Consider the following 26,990-nt stretch of genomic DNA (forward strand, 5'->3'; position numbering starts at 1 on the left):
ATGCTGTCAATCTTCCCTTAGTCTCGATGGACACCATAGTCAATGATGATTTATCGAGAATTATGCGTTGGTCTGATGGAAATTTACTACCCATAAATTCATCCAAAACCAAAATGATGCTAATTAAGAGAAGTCTGAATGTGAACATCCTTCCTGAAATAAAACTTGGCAATGATACTATGTCCAAAGTTTCAGTTCTTGGCTTCATTGTACAGAACAATTTTGAATGGGATAGCCACATAGCCGCACAATGTACAAAAATCTATAACGGTCTACGATTGCTAAAAATTTCTTCGAGTAAACTACCTACAGCTATCAAAATGAAATTATTTAAATCCCTATTATCACCACATTTCATATAAGGTGATGTTTTCCTTTTGAATGCATCCAGCATGGCATTGGATCGTCTTCGTATTGCCCTTAATTGCTGTGTTCGATACGTGTTCAATTTATCCAGATTCTGCAGAGTTACTCACCTCCAACAACAATTAATTGGTTGCCAATGTAACGACTTGCATAAATTACGATCTTGTATAAATATCTTCAAAATTATAAATACAACATCACTTTCTTACTTATTTGAAAAATTACAGCCTGCTCAAAGTATTCATACAAGAAACTTTTTATTACCTCATTACCTCATTATCTCATTACCGGAAAACTCTATTCGTGCAAGGCATCACTTTTTGGAACCTACTACCAGCTGATATTAAGCTTATTCGTTCCATAAACAGGTTCCGTCGCGAATATGTGACATGGTTAAACGCCAGGAATCAGCAATAAAATAATTACTTCATTACATTGAATTATAATTGTAAAAGTCTCTAAATAACGCAGAAACGTTGAATTTAAACTCAGATAACCTAATTGTAGCAACTTAAATTGTCCTTGCGCTATAAGTAATAAATGAAATTGAAATTAAAATTGAAATTCGTAAGTAATATCAATGAAAAACTCAAACCAATCCGGAGATTTACAATTTACAACAGTTGGTAACCTTGTCATTTCGGTTAGTAATCTGGAAAATTTAAAGTTGATGCACTATTTAACAAATTCTGCTGTACGGATTTCTCGATATTTTCTCATGACTCCTAAATTGCGGCCTTGAGTTCATCAACCGTGCTGTACTGCTTTCCTTAGCGTAGATTCTGTGTACTAGGATCCCCCAATTATTTTTAACAGGATTCAAGTCTGTAGATCGAGTCGGCTGGTCCAATAAGTTAAGTTTTCAGACCCTAATCCATTATTTCGTTCTCCTGTCGGTATGAACAGCGGCATTGTTTTCCTGGAAAATGATTTTTTTTTTTGCGACGATATCTACGCAAAACGGTAGGAGAGAGGATTCCAGAACATGTATGTCATCCTTGCTATTCATTTTGAGGAATGTGACAGCCATCTTGAGTTTTCCAGTTACACAGAATCCTGCACATACCATGCACGAACCTCCACCAAAGTTCCTGGTTATGAAATACAGTTAAAACCTCCAGGACAATACAAATTGAATTAACCTAGAGAGCCTAGAGATAACCTAGCAAAGTTAGAAGTAAAAAAAATGTAAGTGGTTGTATCTAGGACACCACCGCATGGTTTCGACGTAGAACTACGCAATTATATTATGCAATCCACTTGTTTATCACTTCGAATATTATTTTAGAATGCATCGGAATTTTTGTAATAGATTATGTTCTTCGTTACAAATAAATTTGATGAACGTCCTTTTGCGTTTGAGATATGATGCCTAGGACTACCAAAATATGTGAACGGAAGAATTGTCAAACGATCATTGTATTTTACATTTCCTTCTGAAATTATTGCACATCTCATTTTTACCTAGTTCTCGAATTGTGAAAGTTCATTCACCTCTAGTATCTGAAATGACGATTTTCCCAGGCTTCTCAGTTTAAAAGTACGCTTTAGGGAAACATATTCCGGTCTGCACAACGACAAGGGAGTACAAAAGTATTCAACACCAAAAAATATCTCCGACTTGCATGTATTTGCAAAGCGGATTCCCCCAGGCACATTAATTTTGAAGTCCGTGTTGGGGAAACACAGCGCAGTGGGAAAAAATCGATTATTTCGTCTTTGTGCTCGGTTTCATGTCTTAACGCGTTTTCATCATCCGTGTGTATATGTGTGTGTATACAAAATTGGGAAAAAGCTTCTTCGCTTTGATCATCAAATGGTGATTTACGAAGATAAGTATTTTAATCCAGTGGTGTGGATTTTCGATTTTCGCGAGTAGTTTTATTCCGTTAAACTCTGAATTATTTTATTCTAATGGCGTTGCACAGCGTTGAAATTGGTTTCCCAAAAGCGTTCTCAGGTTTCCCAAAGATAACTCTACGCCGTTCCGATAGGATTTCGATGAAAACTCATGCGATAAAGAATAGAATATATAGATTTAACGCGGTTACCTTTTCGGGTTTCCCAAATATAACTCTCCGTCATCGCGATAGGATTTCGATAAAAGGACGTGCGAATAATAAAATATGCAGATTTCTTTCGGTAACTTTCTAAGGTTTCCCAGAGATAATTCTCCACCGCTATGATTGGATTTCGATAAAAAGGACGTATGACAAATATTGAAATAAATAGTCGGCTCAATTCATTTTAAGGTTTTCTTTCTCAAGATACCTAAAGATAACTTCTGCCGCGAGTCGTAACACGTGATTTTCGGATTTCGTTTCTTGGAGTGGTCGATAGTTCGCGTTTACATAATCACATCACTTACCACAGTGAATCCTGATTCTTACCTCTCCCCACTAACAACTATCCCTTCCATGATATTCGCTAGGGAACCACGCTATAGAGGCGACCCTTCTGGCCTTCGGGCGGCGATTGTCATACTAACATTCCTTCCCTTCCCCTGGTTACTGTAAGGACGTGGCCGGCGTCGTTATTGACCATTTAAAGCTCGAATCACCGAAAATTGCACAACGAGAATAATTTGCTAGTCCCAAGCGTCATTCTGTGTGTTCTTTGTGCAATTTGGTTGGTTCAAGTCAATCACGGAGAGCAACTACGAATTGTACAGTCTACCCAACCTCAAGCTCAAGCTCAAGCTTATCCCGGTCAGAGAGCTTCGGTTCACGTGGAGCTCTCTCCTTCTTACCGTATCCTTGAGGATTCGCCAAATAATTGAGCACTACTTGATAGGATCGTCCAATCCGACGAGCAATTTCTTCGATACCAACATTTTCTTGGTAAAATGCACCAATTTATTCTTTTTCTCTCTCCGTGATCAAAATTTTGAGAATGAACTCTTTTGGAAGTGTATTTCCACTTATACTTGAGCCATTGAGACTGAAATAATGTTCCACGGCATAAAAATAGCAAGGAAAGAATTGCGATCTTACCTTGTAGCAACACCACGGGAAGTCACAAATTTAAACTTATTGTTATCAGTAAATTAAAAAATTATAGGAGGTTGTGTTGAAAACACCACCGCATTGTTGACGTAGAACTACGCTGTTGTTTAATTCAAGTCGCTTGTTTATAACTGCGGATATTATTTTATAATGCTACGAAAATTTTGAAATAACCATTCTTCCAGTTTGGTCGCCCTGCAATGTTTTTTTTATTGTAGAATAATTTGACGATAATTGTCTGATGATTCATTCTTGTGCTCGCAGAACACTACATGCTCGAGATAAGCGCAGCTGTCATCCTTAGTGGAGAAAGTTTCGCTACTGGCAAGCGAAACCAAATCACATTCAACATTCCAGAACGACATTTACTTTCTTAGTGACTAAATAAACAAAATAAACTCTATCTGTTAATCTCAACAACCTCGATTGTGATCAAGATTAACGCAAATGCAATCCTAATTGAAAGCAGTTTTGCGACTGGCACGCGAGCTCAAATAAATTAATAACTTAATATATTAATAACATATTGAATAACTTGGTATTCCCCAAATAATTTTTGGGGCACAACCTCCTGCTTCCTGCTTCGGCATAGCGTCAGCATTGATCACAGAAAACAAATAAATTTAAATGCTTGGAAAAAGGCTGAATATTTGCCTCAGCTGAGATTTATTACCAATACCCTAGCGTAAATATTTCCCTCCTGCTATCTTCCCTCCTTGTTTATATTTATCATTACGACTGCATAATTTGCAACACCAAACAATCATCAATCATAGCATAAAGAAATTAGGCAATTGTTGCATCGTTACAGGGCCAATGCACACGGGAGCAGATACAAATAGGGTTTCAGCGTAGCGAAGATGCGCTATTTTTACGTACGGTTTATGAAGCACGCACGTACGCACACAAATATCCATATACGATGACTTGAAGCAACTAAATATACACACACTTATCTCCGTTTTGCACTCTTCTCAACAGAAACCCTTTCTGTTAATATTGCCCATCTAGATTAGCTTAGCTGCCATCCTTTGTGGAGAGAGTTTTCCTACCGACATGCGAAACCAAATCACTGATAATATTCCAGAACATTTATTTTCTTGGTGAGCTGACTATAGCTTGGCTTGATGATTACCCACACAATTGTGTAGCTCAGAACTTTAATGCAATGAGATCTTAGGGAATTTCCGATTCGTCTGGTATGTAAATCGTCAAAAATGGGATCTTGTGGAATTTCCGATTCGTTTGGTATGTGAATCGTCAAAATCCGTTCGCGGCAAAAATAGGTATTAACGTTAAGTTTATTTTATAAAAAGGTGACCTGTTTTCTGATTTGGCACCCTTAATGAAAGACGTAGTTCTACGTCTACTATCAATGTTTTTGAGGAGACCAAAGCAGACCATCTAACAGTTGATTATAGTTGATAATTCCTTAATGTTTTCCTTCGTTGACTGCTTTTCTTCTTTTCCAACAGTCTCCGATACACTGGACACTGTGTAGTATATTTCCTATATGACTATATTATATTGCAGGATGGGCAATGTCCAATTTTATTTTCTGTTATTTATTACATTTTAAACTATTTGTGCACTTAAATTCAGTTGAAGAGCATTCAGATGTTTTATGCTTTTCATTACATTACATTTGGTTTTTTTGCAATCTGTGCTCTTATTCTCGAATTCTCCGCATTTGAAGCAATGCAGAACATTAAGGGCGTCGACATCCATGCATGTCATGGTCGACTTCAATAATTACATTGTATTTGTTATATTTAACACGTGGATTTTCATATTCTGCAATGGCTCTAACTCCTCGGAACACGTTATCTTCATTTTGGGTTTTCAAAAGGACAATGAAAATATCTGAGGAATATAGATCACTCACTCCCAATATTTTAAATTTTGGTTTTACCTGTTTGGGAACAAAGGAACAAAGGAAAAGGAAGGAATTCTTCACATTTTCAATGGAATCCCCTGGGGCAAGCTCAACTATAATCGAGCCGTTTTTCCCATTTCTAAAATTACTAATTTTGTGGATTCTTAGATTAAATTCATCTTTTAAAAATTTCCTTGTCTCTTCATTATTTTGCGAAGACCTAACTGGCTTGATCACTATAACCTTGCGTTTGTTTCCATGTTTTGGTTGTGCTTTTCACCACTCTTGCGTATGTGCGTTCATCAGTCACAACATCGTCATCATTTTCTGTATCGGTAATTTCTACTTGAATCGATTCTTCGTGCTAGTTCATTACATTTTTTTTCTTCCTACTCGGGCAATCAGAATCGGACAAAACACACAGTCTTTCGGTCTCCTTCCAATGTAGCCCAAAGATAATGTTCTCTCTCATGTTCGTAAAATTGGTTCTCAAAAAATATCAAGCCTTTCTACAAACTGATGACGGTCACCGCGACTATTCCCCTTTTGCTTACCTTATCCGATTTCCGGCTAAATGAACGCAGCACCCTAACCAACCAAACTAACCAGCCAACCCACGCACACACCGCACACAATGATTCCCGCAAATTACACCTGGTCGATACGGATTTTGCGACATGTGACCTTGCCTCCCTTCCCCCTTTTCGCATATGAACGCCGCATACGAGAGAAGACTCTAAGGTAAGCGACGATACCTCATGTTCCGCCGGTTGTGTCTACCGTTATTGTTGGTGTTGTTGCATCCGTGAGCAAAGTGCATTATTTTGGGGGCGAACTCGGTGGTGCACCTGTTGATTTCCTACTTCCTGGAAGTACAAGAATAAACTGGTTCATGTTTCCCAGAAACAATTTAGTTGCCACGAGCAGTGCGGGAGTTCCACTGATCAATTCGGCATTTTCCAGTAGGAAAAACACAATGAATACAAAGTGTCACATGGAGGTCCCTTTCATTTCCTATCTCCCAACGCCGGTTGATTTATATCGCGCATATACTTTCGAAAGATTCAATTTAACGTGGTCACATTGCTCCGTTGCGTTCAGTGCGCGCACCGAGCGGAGGGATTAATTTATTTTCTTTCCTAAAAAAAACTTTTTCGCTTGTCTCGAGTACACTGTTGCGTTTCTTTATTTATGCTCTTGTAAATTTTAGCGATTTGAGAAATGCTCCACCCATACGCCACCTCACGCTCCACCCATACGCTCAGACAAAAATGTGTATAATTATCATCTCGATAGAAGTGAACTTCTATCGAGATGATAATTATACACATTATTGTCTGCTTAGGGACGCCACCTGGTAGCACGCATTGAGCGGCAAAGATAACGGATGAAACAAACGCATTAAACGGTTTACGCGAAGTCATTTGTGTGCTTATTCTGTATCGGAAGCAAAATATTTGCTGTTTTAATTGATTGCGTGTGGTGGTGCGTGCTTCCTATAGTCGGCAACATTTGTATTCCTCAATTTATCAGTTGTATTAAATCTAACTCGGTCTACGAAACGTGTTTTAAATGAGATTGTTTATTTTCAAACAATAAAAAATCTCAAGTCTGAAAACAAATAATGATGAATGAATAAAAACATCAAAATCATAGGGTAAGTTTAGGACCATCCTGTAATTTTTCAAAAAACCGTCTGCCGTGTAATAGGCTATAGGTCGATTCAATTTGAATGACATATTTTATTGAGCAAAATAAAAGGTGCCATGAGCAATCAAAACTACCTACCTTCGGATTTTTTCGTAATTTAAGGGCACTTCAAACTCAAGCTTCATGTAGGTCGAAAATCCAAATTGGTTCAAACTTCAGATTTCTCAGATTCTCTTTAGTTGCATGCGGTTCGATAACTCAATTGTTTAATAACGAAGCCAACATGTTACTTAAATATTCCAATCAGGTTTGCGAAATTTATTCCAATTTTAAAACCATAATTGATTCCGTTCTGCGCACGCCAATAACTTGCTACCATACAGCGCTTGCACTTTCGGCTGGCACCAAACGTCTGCGAGAAAGCGATGGTGACGACGATGATACTTCCCGTCAGAGGCGTCTCGTCCGCCTGTTCAAACTGTTCACAGGACAGGTAGACAATCTAAGAATAAAATGTATATTATTTCACATTTGTAACATGTATGAGGAATTATCGAAGGTATTTTTTTTTTTGTGATTTCCATGTTATCCCGGAAATATTTATGACATTAAAAATATTATGATTCTCTGCTGCTTGGCCAAGATACTCGAGCTACTAATCCACGACAAAATGTACTATGCTGTTAAACCCATAATATCACTGTATCAGCATGGCGTTAGGAAAAACCGCTCCATTGCTACAATCTTAATGGTCGGCACGAGCCTGTTCAATTTTCTTCACTCATTTTCAACCTTTTTTATCTACAAAAAAAAACAATCAGGCCACTGTTTTTCATAGTCGTATTTCTAGAAAATGATGGGATTGTTCATTCAACGCTTGCTCCAACTAATGCTAATTGTACCTTTTAATCCCGTTATAAGCAATTCACGGCTTTGCTGCATGAAAAAAGGTCTGATATTTTCAGTCATTCCATTGTTCAAGCCAAATTTCGATGTTTTCGTTTGTTCGGTTTTAACAAGAATCGTATTCTGGGGTCTTGACCATGATCCAGCTTTCTCGTATACAGAATTAAATATTGAAATGCACTTCGATTGTATCAATGGGAATTTTTGTTTCCAAAAACTGAAAATTAGGGATCAGTTGAATTTACTGTTTTTTCAAAACAACGATCATAACTCATCATCATAAATATAAAATTCAACAGTTAACTATTCAGAAATCAACCGCATATCCATCTTACCCACTGTCTGCTATACCCATCGCAAAAATCTGTAAATATTGGTGAAATCTCAAAAATCTGTAAATCTATAAAGCTCAGTGTTTACTTTGCTACCGTATTGAACGGACGTGCAAAAATTTTCACCTCAGAATGCACTTACAGAATATGCACGAAGTAAGCATGGTGCAGAGTTTGCACTGACGGGTAAAAGCATGACGCAAAAGAGACATATTGAACATTGCGTCGGTTTTCATACCGTAATGTGGAGATCACACTGAATCACACTTACAAGTTGTTGATTTAATGCGTTACTAAATAAATAACGCTGGTGGAGGAACAAATATGGGACAGCCTCGGGCCGAATCACGAGAAAAAAATTCGCGATGCTTACTGAATGCGTTGCGTGCTTTGGCAATACGGACACAAATCACGTGTATTTTTCTCGCGAGAACTATCATGAATAATGAATCACCCCTCTTCATCTGCTTCTACAAAACCACTCAAACGCGTCCTTTTCAGGGCCATCAAAACGTTCTGCTCCGAAAATTACGATGCATTCTGAAATAACATCGAAGGTAATCAAAAGCGAATTGATGTTTATAATTTTTGCTGTTATTTTTAGTTTTGAATTATAGAAGAGTTATAGAATTGCTTAGACTCTCAGACTTTCTCAGTTTCTAGCCTTAAAAAAAATTTGAAAACTAAACTAAACATTCGGCATCGAGAAAGACCATTTGGGAAGTCTAGCTGACGCTGGCATCTAGCAGAATGACTGATAAATCGTGAGTTACTTATTGATGACTTTCGATAATATTCGAAAAAATTTAGCATTGCTTCCGGAACAAAGGGCAGCGTATCTCAAGCCGGATGTGAATAAGATATTTTTTCAGCCGGAAGTTTGGCGTTCTTCGTTAGAAAACTGAAAAAATCCATTACCATTCAGAACAACAACAAAAAATACGAACCGAATTTTCAGGTTCGGATTTTTTTGTTGTTGTTCTGAGTGTTAATGGATTTTTTGCTATGAATACTTTCAAACATTCACATTCTCTTACTAAGCGACCGTTCATGGATCCAATCGCAGAACTATTCATTGATTGATCTTCTAATTGACCCTTTACAATTTCCTTTTACTATAAATTTCCTAGTACTTCTACAAAACTGTTCATTATAAATTGAAATTATTTTCAGACACAATTCTTGTTCAAGATTCTTCAATCAATTGCAAATAACATATTTCTACGTTACAAAGAGTACATTTCTGATATGAAAAATATAATATAATAAAATATATAAAATATAGTAGTGCGCTTTTCATTAGAAAATTCAATTCAACTTTCGAACAAAGAAAATTTTTTAGCAAAATTTGAAATGGACTAATGACGCTTACCACGATGTAATCGTAGCACATATTGGAATTCAATTTCTTGACTTTTCCCATTTTCCTTCAGAGTTTCTCGAAAATTTTCAATTGTCATGTTTCGTTGTAATATGGTTGGTTGGTATAAGTGTAATATTTTTATGGGACCCCCCTCTCCCTTTCAGAGGAGAAAGAGGTGTCAAACCATCATAGAAACATTTGTTGTACCCTAGAATCCCCACACTTCCATTTTGGTCCCATTTGCTTCATTAATTCTCGATTTATGTAGAAATTTATGTTTTGTTTGCTTGGAACCCCCAACCACATTCCACCGCACACCCTCACCCGCCCCATTCAGAGGAGGAAAGTAATTTCAATCCATTATAGACACATTTACGTACCCAAAAACCGTCAGATGCCAAATTAGGTTCCATTTGCTTGATTAGCTCTTGAGTTATGCAGAAATTTGAGTTTCGTTTGTATGAGAACCCCCCTTAGAGAGAGAAGATGGGTCTCGAAGTAAGAACCTTAGCCGGCCCCAAATACCTCTACATATAAATTTTCACGCCGATCGGTTTCGAAGTCCATAAGAATCATACAGAAAGACAGAATTCCATTTTTATATACAGGGCAGAGTCGATTATATACAGTTTCCAAATTTTTTTCACTGTATATAATCAAATCCTGTATATAATCGAGTCAAAAAAAAATTATTAAGTTGTTTTATATACGACGAATTTCATGCCAACTCGACTGGCCGTTGGCAGCACCATCTCAGATAGCAGTGAAACGCTGTGGGTGTAAAGACATGGGTCATTTAAGCAGCTTTGCATACTTGAAATATTCGAAAAAGAATTAGACTGCTTTTTGAAAAAAGCCAATACTTTTTTCCTAGTGTTTTAAATAAAAATTTAACTTTATAACACTTTGATACCTACAACATTCTGTTCAGAGGATAAAATATAGGAAATTGTTTGAATTTTCATAAAAAAACACCATTTTTTTGGGAAAAAAAAATCCGCTGGAAAAAAAATTATTTTAAAAATTTAAATTAATTTTTCTCAAAAACGTATTTTTTAAATCCCAAAAATATATATATGAACAGCGCTTACAATTTCCAACAAGTCGTCCAGAAATTTTTTTTTTTCAATGAATTTTTTTTCAAAATATTTGTTTAATAATTTTTAATAAAAACCTAAAAAATTTCCCACTTTACGTTCTCTGACCAGCTTTTTGTAGACTTTATAGTTTTTAAATTAAAATTTTTCGAAAAAAAGTTGAAAAAAAATCTAAATTTAAGTTAAGTTTGCTGAGGAAAACGGCCATGGCGAAGTACTGGAAGCTCCAGAAAAACATGTTTTTTTTTAAATTTCTCTGGATGAGTCGATTTTCATGGGAGCTGTCGAGCTGAAACTGTTCAACCTGTCCCAATTCTATTCTGCGTGTGGAGTATTTGTCACAAAAATGACGTTTTATAGCTTTTCGCAGTCGATTAAGAAAATTCCGATGCTGCGAAGTTCTCCATTGTTGAGTAAATTGACGAGCCGCACTTTCAAGGGGACTAACTCTCTGATAATGTCGTGTAACTTTCCTTAGAATTGAATTCTGCTTCTCAAGGTTCATTGCGGTTTCCAGGTACACACTGGTGAAGCTTCCTGGTTGTGTACTTGAATTGCACTCGTCAGTCAGTAAGAACAATGAATACAAAACATATCGAAAGATATAAAAGATTTCAATATTAAATTCAATTTCTGAATAGGTTTTTACGGGGTTTTTAAAATATTATTTTTCCCAAATAATAGTTCATTGATTTTTCTTAAAGTTTTCCGTACATAATATTCTGATCATTCTTTTGGATTTCGAGTTACGCTTTTTTTAAAGTCAATTATTCTGGATATTCAATTCATATAATTTAAAAAAATCTGTAGTAATTTGAATTGGTCATAGGTAATAAAAGTTGTGAATTTGGATAGCTGGCACCAATTGTACAAAGTTTCAAAAAATAGGAACGACGAAACATTATCAGTGCTTAAACATAATCATCGAAAGGAGAGAGGTTAAATAAACGTGTTTCAAATCATATAATGCAACTAAATACCTAAGAAAATAAAGGAAAAACTTGCCACTTAATGTTTTTTTTTTATTAATTCGTTTATTTTTACAGGCTCAGTTACTTAAGTTTAAAGGAGCCGAGTTCTTAAATATATTTTAAAACTATATATATATAAACAATTTTCTTACATCTATGGTTAGTAAGGTGGAAAACCGATTACTCGCGGTGTACTCGAGTTTAGAAGGGTGACATATTTTTAGGAGAAGGATGGGATATAAGGAAATTGTAACAATGTTGATGAACACTCAATTCTTAAATCTATTCGTATATCTATAGTTTATTTACATTTCAACTTATTCTACTATTTATAGCAAGGGGACTGCCACTTAATGTTGGAAAGTAGTATTTTCTATCGCTTATCATCCTAGTCATACTTGTTATATGCTTTATACATTAATCAAAACAGTGATTGTAATGGCATAATCCGCTTACACATGTTACCGACAAACAGATGTTTCTATCTAAGATGTGATTATCTCATGGATAGCTTCGCCGCATGAAAGCACGATGGTTTCATGTGTTACACAAACTACAATCATCATGTAAGAAGCATCGTCATATCTGGCGTGATTCGATCTTCCAACTACATTCATCTACTATATCGCAGCAGTTTTGCGCCATGAACCTTCGATTGGGTAAGTCCTTTCTCCACACTAGCATTTGCACAAAATGAGGCTTTTTTGAGCGACCTGATTTGTGCGGTTTTATTGCTCTGTTCGAACCGAGTTTGGCTTGCGTTACGGCCGCGGGTGGGCGGACGGCGCGCTCTCTTCCAAAAGCAGATCAACAAACGAGATTTTGCCTTCAATTGTGCCCACTCACGGCGATGCTCTTTCTTCCACGGCTTGCGCAAAGTTCACTACAATTGCCGTTACGCGGTGTGAAGTGTAAATGCTACGAGAGGTGCTCAAAATGGGTGGGTTTTAAATTATTAACGTTATTGTGTTGTGCAATTTGTTAATAATAGCAATTTACGGTGCGCTCGGACCAATTATTGAGTTCGGTGCGCTATTATCTAATTTTTAATTTCAACCGAAGCGAAATTGAGATAAGATCAAGGGAAAGTGAATTCGGAAATTAAGGTAGCTGTGTTAGGTAGGATCCAAAATTCGCAGCAAAACAAATAGAAGTCAACCGTCCATTCGCACACAGGCGAAGGTCATGTTCAACATTTATTTTTATCGGCACCAATTAACAGCGGACGCCCCTTATCGGTCGGGCTCAAAATAAACAACTTTTTACAGTTTGTTCCGCCTGTTCCATCGCTTATCTGCCGCGGAAATCTATGCTAGGCTACAAACTCCTCGCTTTGCTTGTACACATATTTTTTCTTCACCATCGACTCCCGCCGCGAAAAATGGAATGACTCATTCTGTTCGAACACAAACTTATGTAGCTACAACACACGATAATCGGCAATGGTAGCGGTGACCACGTGACGTTTATATCTGGGACCGAGTACCGGCACCGCCCCTCCCTCGGGCGTTTGCCCTTTTTCTTTCTCGGGCTTGGCTCGGGATTCGTTTTGAAATCTAGAACACATGTTGTTGGTCGTCGATCGGGGATGTCATTCCCATGCCAACATCGATTATGTCGAATGAATGTTGAATGTACTTCACACTTCGGAGTTCCAAGTTGTGTGAGCGATTCACTCTCTTTTCGGAAGCCCTAATAGAATAAATTGGGTGAAAAGAATTGTCCAATTGACTCCGGTCTCGAAACTGGGGTCGATTTGTTCGACGTTGACTGTCACACTAATCAAATGGCTCCTGTTAGTGGTGTTCAACATCGTTCCTTTATCTTTTTAACAAGTTCGTCGCCCCGTTACCTAGAAATGGATGACACTTGTTCAAATTATATAGGATCTTCAATCCGAATTTGATCAAATTGGCACCTAAATATAAATTTAGGATATGTATAGAAAATGTAAAAAGTATAAAAAGTGCCCCCAAACCAAATTACCAGTATGGCAAATATTGTATAGGATATTAAATAAGAAATTTTGGCGGTTTATTTGAAACCCTATGTGGTTTAACATAGGATCTATAGTGATAAACGTACTTTTTCGTTTATTTCACGCCAGCCTCGAGATAAAATTTTGAAAAAATACTGAATTTGCATCTCACTACGGTGTATCAAGAAAAATTATCAAAAATTGAAGTACTGAAAAAAAGTTTAATCTCCAAAATTTTTTTTTTTATTCAGAGATTTAGTACTACTCTAGTTTTTGCTACGACTATTTTAGGTAGGGGAGAGGGAGGCAAGATGGCGACGTTTTTTTTTTTTTTTTTTTTTTCTGTATTATAGTGACTTTCAACGCTTCTGGCTGGTTCGTCACTTTTACCTTCCATTTTGGAAGAATGTCGGGAGTGAGAATTGAACTCGTGATCTTGAGCGTGAGAAGTATGGATGTTACCTCCACGCCAGATCGGCTCCACATGGCGACGTTAAGCTTTGGCGAGCCCTGGATCTTGGAATTATTTTTTTTTAATGTTGATGCTGATTCATATAGCCTGAAGTGTCTCATATTATCTAAAACTAAAAAACTCGTCCACCCAAAAGCTTTGCGCAAAAAGCGTCGAATGCCTAGAGGCAAGTTGGCGAATATTGTTTGGTCACCTAAAAATCAACACAATGTAATAACAATTATTTATTTATTCTTGGTTGGAACAGTGGAAATGCCATTTTCATCAACACTGTAAATGTCACACGCACGAAAACGATACTGAGCTCGTATATCTCCCAAAGTTCGAGAAAATAAGTCACAATTTTCTTTATTGAACGCCATTAATCGAGCCGCTGAGGTATTTTCTGGCTTTCTCAATGATAGCTTATGAGCCTTCATAAACATTTCAACCCATGTCCGTCCAGCGCATGTTCGTTTGAAAGGGTTCTCTATGCCATTTTTAACCGCAAACGTATAGGCAATCTTCGAAGCTGGACCTGAATGTGACTTTAAAGCGGCCTTTATTGGACGAGGTATCTTGAAATTGATACAAATTTAATATTTCTTGCATAAAGAACATGGAAACGCAAATGCTGAATTGAAAATCTAACCTCCATGTCTGGATATTTTCGTCGATAGCGTCTCAAAGTTGGTTCTGGCACAACGAACTGTTTTGAAGCACCCAGAACAGACAAACCTTCTTCTATAGCTTTCATAACATTCTCCAAACTGGTGTCCGACCAATATTGGTCTCTTTCTCGCTTATAAGTTCTAACCATCTGCAATAAAAAACCAAAAATTAACATAATGTTGCAGTTCGCCAACCTGTCTCCAAGCGACTTTTTCATTAAAAAAAATTTAGTCGAAAAAAATTCATGATTGAAACTCTCCGGAAACAAACAGATTATGTACAATAGAGTACCTTTATCATGTATAAAATTGTTTTGAAATTTTGACTTTTCTCATAAAGTGGATAATGAAATTTGAAAAAACGGAAAAAAATAACAAAATCACAATTTTTCTCATTTTTACTTTTCACTTTTTTGTTTTTTGTGAGGATGACGTGAAATAAACGAAAAAATACGTTCTTCACTATAGACCATACGTCAAACCACATAGGGGTTCAAATAAACCGCCAAAATTTCTTATTTAATATCCTTTACAATATTTGCCATACAGCTAGTGATTTGGTTTGGGGGCACTTTTTACTCCCTTACCTAACCACTCTTTGGAAATATAAAAAAATATATTTTGATACCGCGCAACACTGAAAAAAATCACACATATCTAGAAAAGCTGTAGAAACACATTTAAATATGAATTAGAGTAGTACTGAATCTCTAAATCCCAAAAAAAAAAATTCAAAATTTCAATATTTTTTTTAGTACTAAAATTTTAGATGAATTTTTTTTGATAATTTTTCTTGATACACCGTATACATTCAGTATTTTTTTCAAATTTTTATCTCGGATCTTTTGAGGATGGCGTGAAATAATCGAAAAAGTACGTTTTTCAATATAGATCCTACGTCAAACCACATAGGGGTTCAAATAAACCGCCAAAATTTCTTATTTAATATCCTTTACAATATTTGCCATACAGCTAGTGATTTGGTTTGGGGGCACTTTTTATTCCCTTACCCGGCCAGGCCCTTTATTCAGAAATGACCGACAAGCCCCGCCCTACCCTACACGGCATGCCATTATTCGGAAAAAGTCGGGGTGGTCTTGAACCGACCCTCAAATGTGGTTCTAAACCGATCCACTTAAAAGTGGAAAAGTGCTTAGTAATTATTTAACACGTTAACTCAGGTGCTTGCAATCGTTGCTCGCAAAACCCTGGCTCATAGGGCGGCGCTCGTTTTCGGGAAAGTGCTTTTGATGGTGCTATTAAACGTCTTTGATAAACTCTCGTCCGTCGTCGGCGGCGTGAATCTGTTAAAGCATGTATTTGCGCTTGTGTATGTATATGTGCATGTGCGCGTACCTGTACTTGGGCGTTTGTAATGAGTTTATGACTACCATTTGCAGGTGTCGAAAAAAGGTGCTTTCAATTTGACCTCTGTTTTCCTCTTTTCTGTACTCATGACCAACACCGACCAGTATAGAAGTTAGTTCAAGAGTTATACTACACATTTCAATACCGAAGTCGCCAAAAACAAGAATTGTGTGATGAATAACCGTTGTAATTTAGGTGTTCGGATCAGGACCTCCTTCCCCTATGGATATGAATAAGCAAAACTGCCGCATTTGGAGTGAAGAGAATTCTAGTGTCTTTTTCGAAACATTTTTGCATTCTGAAAAGGTCGCTGTTTGGTACTTTATGGCTTTATGGGTCGGTGGGATCCTTGGTTCATTTTTCATCAAAACTAGTGCCGACCGGAAGGCAAATGACAATGGTGACCACAAAAGAGCCTGTGGTCACAATCGATTAATTGAGAGAACGTTCGGCGGACGAATAATTTCGCTTGATGGACCCGCGAGTTGCTCTCCAAAATCGTGCGATTCAACATCGTTCGACTGCTTGTTGTGGGGAAGTTTTTGGTCTACTCTGATAAAGCTGCAGATGATCCCTGTAGTTATGTTATCGTCAAATTACACTGCAGTTCAAACTGTTCGACGGAATAAAGGGTGTGTCACATCAAATTGCATCACGGAAAAAACGCTGTAGAAATTCGCCCAGTAGACCGATTCTTTTGAAAATTTTAGACAGTGAAATAAAAACTATTAAACAACTTTAGGCATTTTCTTTTTATTCATACTTCGAGCCCAAGCCCGTATGCTCGCACCTTCCTCTTTACCCCGTCCATAAGGTTCTGTACAACGTCAGGTTGTAGTTTTTTTTTAACAGAAATCCATTTTCTCTTGAAGTCCGCCTCCGATTTGACAACTTTTGGGTTCTTCCGGAGGGCCTGCTTCATAATCGCCCAATATTTCTCTATTGGGCGAAGCTCCGGCGCGTTGGGCGGGTTCATTTCCTTTGGCACGAAGGTGACCCCGTTGGCTTCGTACCACTCCAACACGTCCTTTGAATAGTGGCACGAAGCGAGATCCGGTCAGAAGATGGTCGGGCCCTCGTGCTGCTTCAATAGTGGTAGTAAGCGCTTCTGTAGGCACTCCTTAAGGTAAACCTGCCCGTTTACCGTGCCGGTCACCACGAAGGGGGCGCTCCGCTTTCCGCAAGAGCAGATCGCTTGCCACACCATGTACTTTTTGGCAAACTTGGATAGTTTCTGCTTGCGAATCTCCTCCGGAACGCTGAATTTGTCCTCTGCGGAGAAGAACAACAGGCCCGGCAGCTGACGAAAGTCCGCTTTGACGTAGGTTTCGTCGTCCATTACCAGACAATGCGGCTTCGTCAGCATTTCGGTGTACAGCTTCCGGGCTCGCGTCTTCCCCACCATGTTTTGCCTTTCGTCGCGGTTAGGAGCCTTCTGAACCTTGTATGTACGCAGGCCCTCCCGCTGCTTGGTCCGCTGGACGATTGAACTTGACAAATTCAGCTTATTGGCGACATCCCGGACCGAACTTCTCGGATCACATCTAAACTGCTTAACTACGCGCTTGTGATCTTTTTCACTGACGGAGCATCCATTTTTGCCGTTCTTCACCTTCCGGTCGATGGTTAGGCTCTCGAAGTATCGTTTTAGTACTCTGCTGACCGTGGATTGGACGATTCCCAGCATCTTACCGATGTCCCGATGTGACAACTCCGGATTCTCGAAATGAGTGCACAGGATTAATTCACGACGCTCTTTTTCGTTCGACGACATTTTTCCAAATTTACGAAAAATTGACAGTGAAGCATGGCCAACGTGATCTATACACTCTTATCTGATTATAAACGAAAGCTGAAGATATAATTCCTTAAAAATAAATTTCTACAGCGTTTTTTCCGTGATGCAATTTGATGTGACACACCCTTTAGTATTGCTTATTATAATGGTGAACACGTAGTTCGATACTTCTCAACTTCTACGTCTGTTCTTATTGAGTCATACTTAAAATGTGAAAACAGTTTGCTAGTAGAATTCCAATGTGGGTTTTCAATGTCAGTTCTTGTCAATTGTACATTTTTCGGCAGAATCGAATGCCTGCTATAAAAATAGCTCAAACCGTAGAATGTATATCAATTGGAAGATGTTCAAAATAAAAAAAAAATTCAATGTTTGTTTTAATTGTTTGTTGTTCTGGATACATAAATATCTCCAGCTGCACTCAGAGTTACAGTTAAGGAACAAAAAGAGATCACACGAATGAGATCAAACAACATTTATAAACATCATTTACAAATTCGATCATCCAGTTGCAAGCGGAACGCTTGTGTCCTTCGCGGAAATGAGGCGTCGTTTTCATTGTATATTTCTCGCTTAACTTTTGAAAAGGTCCTATGTAACAAATGTAAACAAATCGAGTTAATGGATGCACGCTATTAGTCTTCAAAAAACAATCGTTCACGTATCTATTTTATTCATCTTTTTATCGCCGATACAAAAAATATCCAATGTACAGACTCGGATTTTAAGCACCCGGCTGTTACTTCGGACGCCACTTTCCTCCGATGCCCGAAACGTCCGAAGTAACAAAGCAGTCAAAACAACACGAAGTCGTACTTCGGTCGTTTTGAACTTTTGTTTCTTACAGTAGTTGTTATTGATTTCAGTTCAATTCAACGGGTGATAACAATAATAATCTGTCTTTAGAACGAAATGCTGATTTTTGGATTGTTGTTTAGTAGTTAGTTTCAAATTCTTATCGTGCAACGTAATATGTCCAATGTGCAAACGTGGGCAGTCAAAACGTCCAATGTAACATTTTCGCTTCTTGGAATCAACTTTAAACTCAAATCACGGAACAACAGCTACGATTGGTTTTGGAGAGCTATTCTTGATCGCTAGTGGTGAGAGGAGCGATAAAGATCGATAACTTTTAAGACAATTCGCGGAATAATGTTCGGGTCTTCAACTTCGTTTTTCCCGAGTTGACGAAAATGTTACATTGGACCTTTTCAAAAGTTACGCGAGATTTGTGCATTGACAGCAAATGCCGAGTGACTGCATCGGCCATAGCGTAAACCCAAAGCAAAACATCATACACCGAGAAAAATGATTTGTTCGTATATCTTAGAAATCGCTCGCTCAGGAGGGGGAGGGCTTTCCCGAGCGACTGAAGTGGGGAGAATAGTCTGGAAAAACATTAATCGTTAATCGAGTATGAGAGCCGTGAGCTTTTCCCAAACTGGAGAAGCACCTGAGAGAAACACATATGATGGGGGCATAACTGAGAAAAGAGACCCCCGTCCCCTCCCATTGCGCCAAAGGAAACCGGGGAAACCCATAAACAAACATCCACTTGAAACGCTCGGCACCGAAAATCATCAGGGCATTCACTCTGGATACGCTTTCCGTGTCTTTTTTAGTGGACGAGTTTTCCGAACACATTTATTTTTCCCAGTCGATGCAGTGTTGTGGATGTACATAGTTGTTATTTGTGCGCATAGATACATTGTGTTCATATTCATACGCTATTGCTGGGTGATGACGACGACGACGATGACGGTGAGGTGTATATTTACATTACTATGCAGGCCGCGAACTATTGGTACGCGCGCATGTTTGTCTCTCGACCGAGAGCTGGAATTCCATATGGATGGAATGTGAACGGATGCGGTATGCCTAGGTGCGTAAAAAAAGTCGACGTCGTGTAGACAACATTCTTCCAATCGAAAAGGCATATTCTCTCCCATTGGGGTTGATTACGAATTCAGAGTGCTACTAAGGTCAGAGGCCATCTCGAAATGAATCAATTCGTTTGAGGGTTCTGCGCGGCGGTGATGATTTGCATCGCAGTTGCTCGAATGCAAGCAGCGTTCTGTTGATTTTAGCATATGGGATTTATTTTTTGAGGATTGGCTCTCATGCATGAGTCGTGGTACAAGAGAGGTTACATCATCGAACATCGATTAGATGATACATTCGTAGATATTTACATATTCAACTCTGATGAAACATAAATGAGCTATTGAAAGATTCTGTGTTAAAGTATGTTCTAACAGTTATTTCTCAATTTTTGTTTTCAGCTGAGGCGACTCAGGATCAAGAAAATATCAAAATTTAAAAAATCGAATCGGGCTTTCGAAAAGAAAGGTAAGTAGACAAAAAAAAATCATTGAGATTAAACAAAACATTTAGAATGAGTGATTTGTCTTGGGTAGATGTTTGGCGCGTTTATTCTAATTGGAAATAACGGTACTGCGTCAAAAGAGTCGTTAGCTCTGTGGTAGCTAAAATATTGGAATTGGTGGTAATGCTGATGGTAACAAAATCCATTTTATACATTTCATACATAAAGTTGGGACTGCTAGGGGATTCCTTAAATATCCAGTTTTAATCGAGCCCCATGTATGCCATGACGCGCCCTAACAATGCAGAAAACTTCGATGATGCAATGTACAAATCAAATAAACTCAAATATCAATCAATTAACTTCTTGTGGAATTAACTTTGCAGCGGAATTTTTCCGAGCGAGCCCGGAAAGACTAATTCCGGTGGCCGATAGACAGGTATTGGGTTTCATAACATAAACATAAATGGTACAGTGGAAGCAAAGGACCCTAACAATTAACTCTCCTATACTACAGTGTCGAGCAATAGGTCCTTCCTGACGACTCGATGGCATCAATGGCACTCGCCGAATCGGAGACCAGCAGCGGCTTGGAAGACGGAATAGGAAGTTGTCTCGAAGATGCTATCCACATCTGTCGAGAAGACCTGGCAAACGCGAGTTTTTTTTTGCTGGAAATCAGTCTGTTATTACAATCGCTTACCCAAATTCAGCTCCTGATGGTCCTTTTGAGCCGTCCATATACCTGATATCGTGGAGACGCTATTTTTCTGCTGCTAAAGTGTTTTAGCAAACCGGCCGAGCTCACCCCGGCTCAGAAGTTATTTCTGATACCGTTCTCCACGAGAATAGTTTGGAATCTGATGTTGATGGCAGGAGGCCGGAGACAGCCCGTAGTGCCTTGTTATAAGCTATTTTAACCTGTATACAATCTATTTTCAAAAATAACTCACCCAACGCCCATATGAAAGTTTGGGCAGACAGGAGCTAACCCTTTGAAAAATTCTTGTAGTTTACTTGATCGAACGCTTAGTTTTAAGCATTTCAAAGAGTATGGATAGTGAGCTTCGGATAAATGCTTTCGAGTAATCAGAATGATTGCTCCTCGAGTTCTCTGTAATTTTCGTTTCTGTAATTTTGCACCACATCGTTTCTACATCTGTACTGGAGTGTAGTTTCAAAAACGAGAACGTTACGTTTGGAGTGCAAGGATTTGAGCGAAAATACCTCTTTGCTGGCCGAACGAAGTGGTATAACAATCTTTTTCGGAAGACAAAAATTGTATGAGTGATGTTTGTTACTTCTATCCAAAACTCAAAAATTGCTCTGAAAACATGCTTTTGAAATCACAAAAATCTATAAATATGCTTGAAAGTTCATCGAAGTCAATATTAGTCAGCGATTGATGCATGTCGTCGAATGCCCGTAAAACATCATAAATATTTTGCTTGTTCTGGCCAGTCCATTTTTTCTTACCACCGTGTTGAAATGACGTGAAAAGTTTTTCGCCTAAGAATGTATTCCCAGAATATGAGCAAAGTAAGCATAATGCAGAGCTTGCACTGACGGGCAGAAGCATGGTAGAAGAAAAATATTAAAAAGAACGACCACGTTAGTTTCCAGACCGTGATGTGGAGATCGGATGTATACGATTGAATCAAACGTACGAGTTGTTGATTTTATGCGTCATCAAATAGTTAACGATGGTTGGGGAAAGTATGTAATCACCTCGGGCCGCACTGTGTATGGTACGAGAAGAATATTCGCGACGTTCCGAGTGTGTTACGTGTATTAGCAATAAGAACACAAATCTCGTGTGTTGTTCTCGCGAGAGCAAGAATGAATCTTGAATCACCCATCTTCAACAGCTTCTACAAAACTACGCAAACCCATCGGTTCTTTTCAAGACCACCAAATCTTTCGACTCTAGAGTTGTTTTAAAAATTTTGATGCATCCTAAAATAATATCCGAGGTGATCAAAAGCTATTTTTTTTCTTTTTTTCTGTAAGAGAGCTTCTGTGAATTTAGGAGTTTGTTCGAATTTATTGGTGCAATGATGATGATGTTTTGAATTATAAAGGCTCTCTTTCTTTTAATTTCAACTTTACTTATTTTGTTTTTTCTATATATTACATACATCACATTTCGATTCACGCGCACTTCCAGTGAGAGCATTGTCTCTTTTAAGGAAGTGTGATCTAGCACAACTTACATCTTATTTTGCTTACATCTAGTTATAAACAGTTATAAGCACTTCTACTTCTTCGCAGATGAATTTTTGAAAAGCGAAGAAATTTTGAAATTTTACGTAGTAGAGAGACGAGTGGCTCATAAGCCTGGTGATTACTGTGCGAAACAGATTGTCACTGTCCAGGAAGGCTGGCGCTGATTCTAACAGAAAACTCAGACGTAGAGCTAATATAGGGCTAATCGAGATGGCTACATATGAATACAGGTCTAAAGTTGCATAGAGTCGGGGTTTGCCATATACGATTTTGAAACATCTATTTTGCGTTGTTTCTAGCTTGCTTGGTACATGGCGATTAGTTGTTTTTTAGGAAGCAGTTTCGCGATTCTCCAAAATAGGCCACAGTATGAACTAATATCATTTCTTAATCTACCAACATGAGCTTCCAACTTAATGTAGAGTCGAAAAATAATCCGAGGTATTTGAAGGTATCGACCATTTCAATTGTTGTTGTACCAACTCTCAGCTCAGCATGACTAGCAACCCTCATGCGCGGTGTATGAAATATCATATATTTTGTCTTCGCAAGGTTAAAGGACAGGAGATTCTCTGCGAAAAAATCTGTAGTGTTCGCATGTCTTCCTTCATTTGATTGATAAAGTCAGAAGAGTTTGTTGTTACATATGTCAATGGAGTGTCGTCCGCCAATAACCTAGGTTTACCATGTAACCATGGTCAGACTCCAAGACCAGATCGTTTATGTAGAACAAAAATAACAAAGGCCCTAGGTTACTCCTTTGAGGAACTCCGACAGTAACTGCTCTTCTAGAGCTTTTGAAGCCGTTTATTGTAACATATTGAGTCCTGCCATACAAGTAGCTCCTGATCAGCGTATCAGCTTTACCGCGAATGCCATAGAATTCCAATTTTCTTAATAGTAGGTCGTAATCGATGGTATCAAGCCCTTTTTTCAAATCTAAGAAGACTACGCCAGTAATTTTCCGTGTATCCATTCCCCGATAAATATCGTCAACAAGTTCGCCAGCTGCTGACCAGGTGTTTGAGCCAGAGCGAAAACCAAATTGATGATCGTAGATGATATTTTGTTCGCCTAGGAATTTCGTAACCCTGTCTGCTAAGAATTGTTCGATAGGCTTGCTTAAGACTGATAAAACTGATATCGGACGATAGTTATTGAATTCCATTTTACTGCCTGATTTATGTATAGGTACAACTCGTGCCACCTTCAGACTCTCCGGAAAAATACCAGATGAGATACACTCATTAATACTGTTACTAACGGTGCAAAAGTATTGTGGTGTATCTTAACACAAGATGCTGGGATTTCGTTATGTCCAGGTCTTTTATTGCTTTTCAACTTGCTGATTTCAATAAGAACCTCTTGAACTGTTGCAGGTCGAAGAAATATGGACTGATTGACTGTTCGCAATGATCCAAACATATTGATGTCACGGTTGGTGGGAATGGTACTGGCTAGCTCGGGTCCGATTGCACTGAAGTACTCATTGAACTTATCAGCAAGTGGGGTTCATGAGTGATTAAATGATCGTCGATATATAGTTTTATAGAGCTACAGTTCCCCGATTTGCGTTTGAATACATTATCAAGATTACGCCAAACAGATTTTTGAGCAGAATTCTCAAACAGTCGGGAAAAGTAGGTCCGCTTAGTATATTTCTTTCCTTGCTGTATTTTTCTTGATATATGAGCAAGTAGCTCTTGTAATTGATCATCGTTGGGTCTCCTGCAACTGTTCTTCAACACATGGTTCTTGATTCGCGACAGCCTCCAGTGGTCGAATGTCATCCACGGACATTGACCTTTAACTTGAGCATTAATTGATATCGTCTTCGAATGTTGTTGCTTAAGGGTGCGATATGTATCCACAGCATGGATCAGTTTTTCTTGAGCTGAGCTACCCACAGGATTTTGCATTGCCATTGAGAATGCGTTATTGAGCCTACCATGATTTACAATAGTTTTCTGAAGATGGACTAATTGTATTGGCTTATTGAGATGGAACGTTGAGAGAATGAAGCAATGGTTACTGATTTCTGAAGGTATTGTTTCTTTCATGACGTAGCCCTTAAGGTTCTCCGAACATACCACGTAATTCAAGATGCTATTGCTAGCCGGTCTTGTTGAAGTAGTATTTGTTACATGAAAGTTGTAGCAGTTCAACAAGTCAAGGTATTCCTGAACAACTCTGCACTCTGTTCGATTGGCTGGTATATTCACTAGAGGGTCAATGAAAATGGCCATCTCGAATTTTCAAAGCGAACTTGATTAAAAATGTTGATTCCCACAAAAAACTACCCTATGAAAAATATCAGCTCAATCGGACTTCATTTACTGGTGTCGCACAGCGGTCAAAGTTTGTGTTTTTTGAAAATCGAAAAATCACCCAAGGGAGGGAGTGAAGGAAATCGGGGTTTTCGAAAAAAAATTTGATGCCAAATGTGTTCAAATTGCATAAAACGTCGAGATCTACTGTTATCTCGACAAAACTTTTTTGTCAAAAATTGACATTCAGGTGCTTGGACGTTTTGACGTGGGACTACGTCTAACCGGAATATATGGAGGGTAAAATGAAAACCTAAACACAGAACATGCAGGAAAAAATGAAAGATTTCGAATGCTTATAGCTCGAACATTTCGTACTGGATAGGAGAGATGTTTGCATCACTTGATAGGGAATATTTCTACGCATCTATCGCAACTAACAAAATGTTGTTTTTCATTAGATAAACAATTGAATAACTGTAAAATATTAGGCGTTATCTAAACGCCCTAACTGCATCGTTTTGATTGGCCCGATTTACGGTTTCCCTAACACAGCCATCAAAACCAAGCAGCCTTGGGGAAATCGGCATTGCAATTACATGAAAGTAGGGGGACTTTTGTTCTCATCGAAAAATTTTCCCTAACACAGACTTTAAAACCAAGCAGCGAAATCGGCATTGCAAACACACGAAAGAGCCTAGAGGCGAGTGAACTGAAAAGTTTAAACCCTCTTAAAGCCAAAAAGAAGAAAAAGAACACACGAAAGTAGGGGGAGCTTTTGTTCCCACCGAAATGTGTTCCCTAATAGAGATTTCTAAACCAAGGTGCCTGGAGAAATCGGTATTTCAAATTCATGCAAGTCGGGGGTATTTTTGTTCCGACTGGAATGTGTTTCCCTAACACAGACTTCAAATCCATGAAGCGTGGGGAAATCGGCATTGCGAATTCATACAAATCGGGGGTATTTTTGTTCCGATTGAAATGTGTTTCCCTAACACAGACTTCAAAACCGAGGTTTCTGGGGAAATCGGCTCTGCAAATAAATGCAAACTGCGAGTACTTTTGTCCTCGCTTGCCTTTGTGCAGAGTGGAATATGTCTGTCCTAACATGATCTTCTAAACTTAGGAACCTGGGAAAATCGTGCAGCCACTAGAAGCGAATGAACTTCCCAGTTTCAAGCAAATTCGAGATTCGAGAAGTATGTACACTTTTGGGATGTAAACTTCAGAGGGAAATGTAAAATAAAATAATCGTTTGATAATTTTTTTTTGTCTTTATTGGAAAGATTTTCAGCCTTAGGCTGGTTCATCAAACGTTTGATAATTCTTCCGTACATATATTTTGTTCTAGTCATCATACCAAACGTAAAAGGTCCGTCATTAAATTTACTTGTAACGAAGAACAATCAATCACAATAAATGAATTGACATTACACGGCATTTGTTCATTTTTTTCACTCACAGAGCAAATATATTGAACTCAATTGAATTTGGAAACTGTTTCATTCAATCGAGAATTTAATCAATACAAACGAATGATTGCTAAGCTAAGGTAGTTCCACGTGAACTTTGCGGTTATATCATAGATATAACCCACTCATTTTTTTGTCTGAAAAGTCGATTTTTGACGAAATTTTTTTTTTAGAGATAACAGTAAATCTCGACAAGGACAAACAAGGAGATCCTCTTTCAGCTTCTCCTCACAGAATGTTACTTAGATTGGAACAGCAGCATTGTTAGTATTTTTTCCCACCAGACGTTTGGCTGTGAGAACAGTTGAGTCATCAAGTGATACACCGATTGCACGACCAAGATCACAGATCAATTTTTTAGTATCCTCACGTTCCATCATGGGTAGTCCCAGGATTACTGTGTTCCTGGCTAACTGTTGTCGGTTCATTTTGTCCAATTCCAGTTCCAGAGTGTCCACTTTATTAGAAAATTCCTGATGTTTTCTCTGCCAGTCCAGAATCTCGTTGCGAAATTGGATATTCTCCGTTTTCACCACTTTAATTTCGTCCTTGAATCGAAGGAAATCCGCCTGGAGTGCATCAAATTGGCCGGATAGGAACTGCTGAGATTCCTCAATTTTGTTACTGGTCGTAACCAACGCTGATAACTGCAGGCCAGACTGTTCCACAATATATCGCATCTGAGATGCCTCTTTTCTCGAGTCTTTCATACCATCATTCAGCGCGTGGAGCTCAGCAATAACAGCATCGAGGTTCATATTTTTCTGATGGGCGTGAGAGTACATTTCTGTACAGAGCATAGATACACTTTTTTCCTGGCTCTTGCGATAGCATTTCCAAACAACTTTTTGCAACGAAAATGCGCAG

At 38.3% G+C, this 26,990-nt stretch overlaps 1 protein-coding gene across 5 annotated transcripts in view; it reads left to right on the top strand.

The window, feature by feature from the left end:
* LOC129776886 (actin-binding protein WASF3) overlaps positions 1–26,990 on the top strand; it is an 89,547-nt gene that overhangs the window by 29,962 nt on the left and 32,595 nt on the right. For 4 of the 5 annotated variants that reach the window (XM_055782799.1, XM_055782800.1, XM_055782798.1 and 1 more), the window contains exon 3: positions 20,115–20,181. The gene's annotated coding sequence lies outside the window, so the exon portion shown is untranslated. Of the gene's footprint in view, positions 1–19,573; positions 19,715–20,114; positions 20,182–26,990 lie in introns of those variants that run through there. The other variant, XM_055782802.1, reaches the window with a different exon arrangement.

This window comes from Toxorhynchites rutilus, chromosome 3 (genome assembly GCF_029784135.1).
Source record: "Toxorhynchites rutilus septentrionalis strain SRP chromosome 3, ASM2978413v1, whole genome shotgun sequence".
NCBI lineage: Eukaryota > Metazoa > Arthropoda > Insecta > Diptera > Culicidae > Toxorhynchites > Toxorhynchites rutilus.